The sequence below is a fragment of the Podarcis erhardii genome, assembly GCF_964252035.2.
Source record: "Podarcis erhardii genome assembly, chromosome: 13".
Classification (NCBI taxonomy): domain Eukaryota; kingdom Metazoa; phylum Chordata; class Lepidosauria; order Squamata; family Lacertidae; genus Podarcis; species Podarcis erhardii.
The window spans coordinates 17,290,482-17,300,385 of NC_138502.1; positions in this window are offsets into that span (position 1 = coordinate 17,290,482).

Sequence of the window (9,904 nt, forward strand, 5' to 3'; positions counted from 1 at the left end):
AATTTGAACATGTCTGGAAGCAATGCCATCTTGGCTGCAAACCTTCCTTCTTAAGGGCCTTCAATGTCTCTTCTCTTCCTTTGCTCAGATCCTAGCTTCCCCAAACCAGTCCTGTCTCTGGAACCTATGGAAGAAATCACCATTGGACTGAGAGTCACTATGTATTGTGAAACTCAAGGAGAAGTGAAAAGGTCTTATCTGCAAAAGGATGACTGTCAGGATTGGTCAATACACAGTGACATGAACGTGTTCACCATCAGTGATGTGAGCAAGAAGGACGCAGGAAGATACAGCTGCAGTTACACCTTAGTGAGGCAACCATATCTCCTGTCTGAGCCAAGTGACCCTGTGGAGTTGTTGTTAACAGGTAAAGGGGCCAATTCCACATGCACTCATCTCAACCGCAAGCCTTAAGTTTTGGAGTTTAGCTGGAGAGTTTGCTTGGTTTTTAGAATATAACTGGGGAGCTCTTTGGAGAGGACAACTGTAGGGAGCGATCAGTGGGGTGTTTTTTTTTGTGTGTGTGTGTGTTTGAGGAGCCAGTTCTGCATTGGAGGAAATGAGGAATAATTTACATACTCCTAACTTGCTGTGTGAGAGAAAGAAAGAGAGGGGACACCTGCCGAGTTTCAGAGGGATCATGTTGCATAAACCGAGTGTTGTGGAGTCTTTGGGCTGGAGTACAGTAACAAAAGGAAACAAGAAAAACTTCACAGAAAAGTTGGGCTGAGGGCAATGATCATGGCTGAGTTGCAATTTTCTTGGGACTGCAGACATTTGCATGGAAGATAATTCTGGCTGATGAATGCATGAGCCATTACAACAATCCCTAATCGCTCCTTTACAGCAAAGAAGCTAAACCCCTAATGCAGGTCCCTGCCATGTGGAAGAGGACAAGACCCAGACCTACAGTGGTTGGCACCTCACTTTCTGTTTCCTTTTCTGCCCAGATCCACAGTTACTCAGACCTACCATCTCCATCTCACCAACGAGGCCTTTGAAGGTTGGGGAAAATATCACAATCACGTGTGCCTTTTTAGAGGCACCTGCCTTGGTCTATCTCCATAAGGCTGGAGAGTCAACAAAAACGGTCCAGGATTCTAATGCACGTGTGACCAAATTTTACCTCAGGAAAATTACTTTGGAGGGCAAAGGAAACTATTGTTGCAGCTGGGCACAATCAAGAAGTCCCTTTCTAGTGTCAAAATGCAGCAATTGGGTGGAGCTTTTGGTATCAGGTACAGTATTTGTTTTACTGTGTTTCTCCTTCTCACTACAGTGGTACCTCGTGTTACAAACACCTCAGGTTACAAAACTTCAGGTTACAGGCTCCGCTAACCAGAAGTAGTACCTCGGGTTAAAAACTTTGCCTCAGGATGAGAACAGAAATTGCGCAGCGGCAGCGGGAGGCCCCATTAGCTGAAGTGGTACCTCAGGTTAAGAATGGTTTCAAGTTAAGAACGGACCTCCGGAATGAATTACGTATGTAACCAGAGGCTTGGGGTTTTTTGTTTTTTTGTTTTTTTTTTAACCAAAAAGCAGGCATGTCTTGCATTATATTAAAGTTGCTGCAAGCGAAATCCCTGATCTGGACCTTGCGTAGAGTAGAAATGAATTTTTGCTCTCAAACAGTAGAATGAATTTCAAAACTTTCCAGGAAAAATAGTTACAAATAGCTGCAAATAAATAAGTACAAATAAAATAGTTACAAATAGACATTGCAAGATACAAAGGAACACATTGCTCTGAAACATGCAAGCAATGCAGCCTCGTCTGTAAGTCCTTAATGCAGGTCAATAAACTTTCCTCTCTCTGGAGAGAGAGAGAGAGAGAGAGAGAGAGAGAGAGAGAGAGAGAGAGAGAGATCCTAAGCAACTTTCTTGTTCCATCTTCATGGGGTTGTTGCTGGATCCATCACTGACAAAGAAGGTGAGTTCTCAGGTTTTGCCTTCTGTGAGAGCTCTTGGGTTTCCAGTGATGAGTTAGCTTAAAGACAGAAACTGAAACATCTAGCCTTTTCTGCTGTGTTTGCTAGAGTGAAACCTAATGCCAGTATCTCTGCATAGTATTTTAAATATAATGCATTCAAAATTATGCTTTATGCATATTAAACACATCTTTAAACTATGGTTGGCCAGTGGTGTACTGAGAAAGCCCCATGCCAATCAGCCCCACCCCCCCAGTCTTGGCTATCCATAAATTGTTGGACAACAATTTCCATCTTCCTTGACAGTTGACTGTGCCAGTCAGGGCTGGCATTAGAGTTAGGCATTGCTGGGCACATGCTGAGGCCCACACCTCTACAGAGGACCCATTGACTGCCAGTTTGTATTTCTTAGTACAGAAAGTGTAGAAGTGCAGAGATCTTTCCTATTCTACTTAATTCAAGAGGGTTCTGGAAGCTGTGTGAAAGAAGCAACCAGAAGGTTCATGGTGTCTAGGTTATTCTTTCAGAGAAGCTGAGTACAGCTGACTTAAACTGGTTCTGTTATCTCTTCTGTCAAGGTCATGCTGACTGTAATAATGGGCCAGAAGGAGCCTGAGTTTCACACTTTCTCTTTCTTTTCCTTCTGGTGTGGTGTTCTGTACATAGTGTTAAGGTTTAGACTTATTATAAGTTATTCCAAATTTAAGTCTGTTGCAACTGGATTTCTTATGGACAGTGCCAGTCCTGAATGTATTGGATTTGTGATCATTATGCTCATTTGCCTTCAGTAGCAGTAAAGCTCTGCTGGATGAAATATAATTGTCTCTGGTCTATTTTTTTGGGGGGGGGGAGGGGAAATCCTGCAACGTGCTTAGGTTTTTACTCTGCTAACTATACATTGGAATCTACTCTGGATCAATACTGAGTAGAATTTCCACAACACCGACAACTCCTGGAGCCTCATGTTCTTCTCACTGTATGGCCCACCTTCCTTCTCTGAGCATGCAAGCAGTGGCAAAAGTGATTAGAGGGAGCAGCCGCCTTAACCTGCCTTCTGTTTCCCCTCTGGGTGTCTGTGTCAGCTGGGTCAAGAGTGGAAAGGCATGTGAATGGGCAGAGGGGCTGCAAGCAAGGAGGAGATACATCCCTTCCACAAGTGAGCTCACTGAAGGAATCTTGCCCAGGCGTCCTCCAGAAGCTCAGAGCAATCTCTGAATGTGATGGTGGTGGAGGCTTGAGTGGGAGGTTCTCAAGGATGCAGCCTCGTCCATCTTCTCTAACTGCTTTTTTTATTTTAAACAGATGATGCTCAAATCAGTCCAAATCTCTCAGTAACATATGTGGTTCTGCTCTTCCTCTTTCTGTCAGCTGGGGCCGTTCTTTGTTACAAAATAGGAGCGTGTAAGTATGACCCAGGCGAGAAGGGGATTTAAAAGCTCTTGGCCATAAATTCTCTGGGCGGTCTGAGGTTCCTAGTGATATCTTGCCTAGTACTTCATCCTATCCATCTATTTGCCGGGATAGGAAAGCTGTAGCCCTTCAGATATTGTGGACTAAGCTTATCTTCATCCCTGACTGCTGATTATGTCAGCTGGGGCTGATAAAGTAAAAAATATCAGGAGGGCCACAGGTTTCTCATCCCTGACCTAGTAAGTTTGGAAAAGTGTCGGGGTGGGGAAAGAGGAAGAGGGAAACTGGTGGAAGATAGTTCTTGTGCTCAATTTCTTTTTGCAAAACTCTAAAAATAAATTCTAGGTGCTTCCCATGAATTGTCTGAAAAAGGAAACACCTAGCACATTCTGAATTGAGATAGGTTGTTTTGGTTATTTATGGGTTTGAGAGAGCACCATCTTCCAACTGATTTGTCTTCTTCTTCTTTTACAGTAGTAAGACAAAACAGGTAAGTGATCTCAACTGTTCCTCTTACACTGCACTGGATTGAAGGATGCTGGAATGTTGTTCTGAGCTTGCGAGAGGAAGAGCTGTCAGAATGCAGAACAATTGCTATTATTTGCACTCCATCTGAATGCCACATAGGGAGGTACAATACTTGAGTGCAGAGGTTTCCTGCTGGGGTCTAGATGGAGAGTGGGGCCTCCTGAGTTCCCTTATAGGTAAAGGTAAAGGGACCCCTGACCGTTAAGTTCAGTCGTGGTCGACTCTGAGGTTGCGGTGCTCATCTCGCTTTACTGGCTGAGGGAGCCAGCATTTGTCCACAGACAGCTTCCGGGTCATGTGGCCAGCATGACTAAGCTGCTTCTGGCAAACCAGAGCAGTGCACAGAAACGCTGTTTACCTTCCCACTGGAGTGGTACCTATTTATCTACTTGCACTTTGACATGCTTTCGAATTGCTAGGTTGGCAGGAGCAGGGATCGAGCAACAGGAGCTCACCCCATTGTGGGGATTCGAACTGCCGACCTTCTAAACGGCAAGCCCTAGGCTCTGTGGTTTAAACCACAGCGCCACCCGCGTCCCGAGTTCCCTTATACTTTGCATCAAATGCTATGTTAAGTGTGGCTTCTGAAATGTGAGCAACAACCTCCAGGTTCTCCAGGACTGAGGTTGGTAGGTTAGCTTGGGGAAGTGAGAATAGGAAATACTGGGATCTAGGGTATTTTGGTTTCTTTTGGAAATGAGCAGGCTGAATTGTGTTGATGGCATGTGCTTGGGAGTCTGAATTACTAGCTTTTCTTAAAGTCGGAAAATGTTTTCTGGTTTAGAGTGAAGGGATTAGTGAGTGAATAAAGACTGTAAGTACTGCGTGTCCAGATGATCCTTTGTAATAAGTTTTTCTTTGCCTCTCTTGGTTAGTGGTGAACACACCTTCATAGTATCGAGATCTAACAGGGTGGAAAATACTGACCGTAAGTAGTGTTGTTGGGAACAGGGCTTGTGTTCACGATACAACTTTAACAAATTGAATGATAAAGATCAGGCTTCCTCAGCCTTGGCCCTCCAGATGTTTTTAGACTAAAATTCCCATAATCCCTGACCACTAGTCCTGCTAGCTAGGGATCATGGGAGTTGTAGGCCAAAAGCATTTGGAGGGCCGAGGTTGAGGAAGCTTGATAAAGATACTTAAAACATCAGAGTTGACTGTGCACCATTTATTGGGGCTCAGGAGGGACAAAGTTGACTGTCATATATTGACTCTGGACTCACCAATATTGACCCACCAATCTTAGACCTGAATATCAAAGCTAGTAAGGCCTCTGCTATTCTACTCTTGCCAGGACTTGCCTCCAAAGGTGAACAGCAGGTAGCAAGTTGTGCTTGATGTGGTGATGGAGGCACTAAGTAACTTGTCTCTTGATTATCCTGCACTGGTACTTGAATACTTCTTACTCTTTGTCCACTGTTCTGTGTGAACAAATGACCATGGTTACTGATGTTTTTCATTTCTCTTAATTCCCTTTAGCAAGCAAGTTATAGCACACTGAATCTCGTTAATACCAATTCCCTTAAATAAAGCAAGGTGTAAATGGTTATTCTAAATATAACTAGTGCATGCTCAAGTTATCTCCCGCTTGGACTACTGCAATGCACTCTACGTGGGGCTACCATTGAAGGTGACCTGGAAACTACAACTAATCCAGAATGTGGCAGCTAGACTGGTGACTGGGAGTGGCTGCCAAGACCACATAACACCGGTCCTGAAAGACCTGCATTGGCTCCCAGTATGTTTCTATGCACAATTCAGAGTGTTGGTGCTGACCTTTAAAGCCCTAAATGGCCTGAGTTCTGTATACCTGAAGGAGCGTCTCCACCCCAACCTTTCAGGCTGGATACTTAGGTCCAGTGCCGAGGGCCTTCTGGTGGTTCCCTCACTGCAAGAAGGGATGTTACAGGGAAACAGGCAGAGGGCCTTCTCGGTAGTGGTGCCCACCCAGTGGAACACTCTCCCATCAGATGTCAAGGAAATAAACAACTACAGTGGTGCCCTGCAAGACGAACGCCTCGAAGACGGAAAACCCGCTAGACGGAAGGGTTTTCCGTTTTGGAGGCGCTTCGCAAAACGAATTTCCCTATGGGCTTGCTTCGCAAGATAAAATGTCTTGCGAGTTCCTGCGGGTTTTTCCCCCTTCCCCCCCCTTTTCCTAAGCCGCTAAGCCACTTATCAGCTGATCCGCTGATAAGCCGCTTATCAGCTGATCCGCTAAAAGCCTCTAAACCGCTAATAGCGCTAATCCGCTAAATTGTCAATGGTCTTGCTTCGCAAGACGAAAAAACCGCTATACGAAGAGCCTCACGGAACGGATTAATTTTGTCTTGCGAGGCACCACTGTATCTGACTTTTAGAAGACATCTGAAGGCTGCCCTGATTATGGAAGGTTTTAATATTTGATGAATTTTTGTATTTTAATATTTTCCTGGAAGCTGTCCAGAGTGGCTAGGGAAACCCAACCAGATGGATGGGGTATAAATAATAAATTAGTATTATTATATTATATAAATTATTTCCCCCCATTGCTTTAAGATTTGTGGCATGCAGTTGACTCCAGTAGAGACCCCCTAAGTAAGAGTCTTTGAATATGCACATAAGTTACAAATTCAGGTGTGCAGAAAACACAAGCAGGTCTGGTCACACCACACCATGCTTATATTTCTATACTTTTGCACTTCTATACTCAGCCATGTAGCTAACAGTATGTTCCTCTCCTGCACAAAACGGAGAGTCAGACACAAGCGGACTGTAGCAGTACTGAAATGTCTATCAATGCATTCACCTATTCTTGCCTACTTCTGCTGTTTGTTCTTGTCTGTCTTGTCTTAGAGTCACACATACAGCATAACAGAACTGCTTCTTATGTTCTAATAGCCAGTTAGTCTCAGCAAGTGACAATTGTTTTTGCAAGCGGCATCATTATATATATTTTTGATTCTATGTTTATGTTAAAGTTAGGAGAGATGATGGCAGGGAAGGAGGCCCTAGAAGTCATGCAGAAATTTCTTCAGAAGAGCTTCAAGATCGGGCTGTGTATGCAAACCTTCCCACTTACAATACGGATTATCAAAATGTGACGCAGCAGCCTCTGCAGCAGGAGAAAGGCCAACTATCACAGGAAAACCAAGTCTGTGGCTCCCTTGCCGAAAGGTCCTCTCCACAATTTCACAGCATGAGAAATGAACTGCAGGCAGTATCAGGTCTGAACACCCTACACAGAGGTCACACTGAGCTCCCATGAGTAAGTTCATTGTCCTTGACTCTTACAAATTGGTTTCAATCATCTTTGACAAATGTGTAAGTGCTTGAATCAATGTGTACATACAGTGGTAACTTGGGTTAAGTACTTAATTTGTTCCGGAGGTCCAGTCGTGTCCGACTCTGGGGTTGCGGCGCTCATCTCACTTTACAGGCCGAGGGAGCCGGCGTTTGTCCACAGACAGCTTTCTGGGTCATGTGGTCAGCATGACTAAGCCGCTTCTGGCAAACCAGAGCAGTGCACGGAAACACCATTTACCTTCCCACTGGAGCAGTACCTATTTATCTACGAGCTCACCCCGTTGCGGGGATTCGAACCGCCGACCTTCTGATCGGCAAGTCCTAGGCTCTGTAATGCATATGCTATCAAACTAGAGTTGCCAATGAATTTCAAGCAGGAGCTGAACATGTGAACTTCTCAGCTCAAAAAGGAGCCACACTTGAATTGGGCCTAGACTCAGACCCAGTTGAATCTGGACACACAGCTAAAAATGGAAATTGCTCACTAGCAGCACAATCTGTTGCTAACCCTCCCTGCCCGCCCTTCACATGTAAGAAACACAACCCTTCGAATGTGGAGGCAGAATAAATAAACAATAACAAGCAGGGCTCAACATGGCTGCCCAAGTCCTGAACTTGACATAATGTGTCATTTCCTACTGGAATCATGGAAGTTGTAGTGTTCTGTACTCAGAGAAACTACAAAGTACAAATCTCACAATAATCTCAGGAAATGATGCTCCCAAATTAATCAAACCCCAAAGGAACGAGGAATCAGCCTTCTCCGTTGGTAACACTTAGGCTCTGGAATTGCGTCCTGGAAGAACACACCACACCCATTTACTGCTGGCTTTCCAGAGGACAACAGATACTATTTTATCTCAGAGAGCTTGGGGGGGGGCGGAGAGGGAGGGGGCTGTCTGAGCCATTCTATCGAGAATTCATCACTCCTCACCGTTGATTGTATTGTGGTTTAAGTTTTTTAGAATTGTGTATGTTTCTGGTTTGTATGTTATAAGACACATTGCAGGAGTTAGGTATGGTGCGAAACAAATTCTGTTATAAAGATGGGATATAAGTATTTTATAAATATGAAGTAGACTTAAATAATTGCAGTTATAAATAAATAAATAAATAAACAAACAAATAAATAAATAAATGTAAGTATGTGTGACTGCGTGCATGTGTGTATAATTAAGTTATTAAGCCAGGGATATTCCTAAAAAAAAAAATGCAATTATAATTGCAATTATAAATAAATAAATAAATGTAAGTATGTGTGAGTGTGTGCATGTGTGTATAAGTAAGTTATTAAGCCAGGGATATTCCTAAAAAAAATGGACACATTTGAGACGGCTTGGCTCGCAAATAAATCGGCTTCTGAACAGCGCAAACCTGGAAGTGTTCCGATTCGTGAGTGTTTTTTGGAAGCCGAACGTCCAACACGACTTCCGATGCTTCCGAATGAGTTCAGGAAACTCCTGCATCCAATCGGAAGACACGCCTTGGTTTTTGAAACATTTCGGGAGTTGAACGGACTCCCAGAACGGATTAAGTTCGAGAACCAAGGTGCCACCGTACTACTCTGCCATCGTGATGAATGTTTTTCATTTCCCTACAGCTTCCAAAGCACGATGCCCCAACTGAGACCGAAGACATCATCTATGCTGATCTGAAGAGGGAAGCCCCACATACTCAAGAGGAAGCCAGATCTTATTATGGCTCTGAGGACTTAGTCTATGCTGCAGTTTTCCAGCACAACTCAAAGGGAGTCCAGGCTCAGATGGAAGATAAATAACATGGATTTCTAATAATAAGGAGGATTATTTGAGGGCTGAGAGCTAGATTTCCAGGACTCCCTGGATTGGATTGGATTGGATTGGCCAGTGAATACCCCTGCATTCATTTCTAGCTTTGCTGTCTTTGGAATATGGGTATAGTCAGCCTACATGTCTAAATACATATTTTTTTTGAGGAGACATTATGCCATACTAAAACCCTACAGGTTTCTCAATGTGGTGTGAGAGTAACTTTATATTGGAGTGAGATTTTAAATTACAAACAAGGAATACAAGCAATATATATATATATCCTTACCTTTACTAGCAACTTTAGTGCTGGTTCAGCTGTCAGACCTGCCCTTACCTAGTTTTTCCTTTTTAAGGGTTGTATCATATAATTTAGTGATTTAAACATGCATTTACTGCTGTTTCCTTCTTTAAAAGAAGCCACTGGCTGTTGCAAAACTGTTCTGGGATTGAGAAATAAGGCAGCTTTGTGACATCCTGGGTACCAGCCCACAACACCATCCATGGCTGGCATTGGCTGAAATTGTGCTTCGATGTTTTGTTGTTGTTGCTGTTGTTGTTGTTCTCTTCTGTTGAATGGAAATCTACATCTTAATTTAAAAATATTACAGCCATGACAGAAAGTTCCCTTTGTCTTCTTCCTTGATACATTACCTTATTGATGAAGGCTACAAAATAACAGACCAGCTATTTCACTTTCAGGAGTGGTTCAATACATACAACAGGAACAGACGAAATGGCGGTTGAAAATTCCACTTCCTTATTAAATGCAGTCAGACCTTCTTGTCATGGTATACAGCTGGCAGCTGCTCCTTCCTTCCTTCCTTCCTTCCTTCCTTCCTTCCTTCCTTCCTTCCTTCTTCTTTTTTGGAGGGGGATGACGTTTGGGCAAACCTCAAGTTCAATCTTAACTGTTTGTCTTTTTGGTTTTTTTCCCATCGCTTCCACCTGTCCCAATAAATTC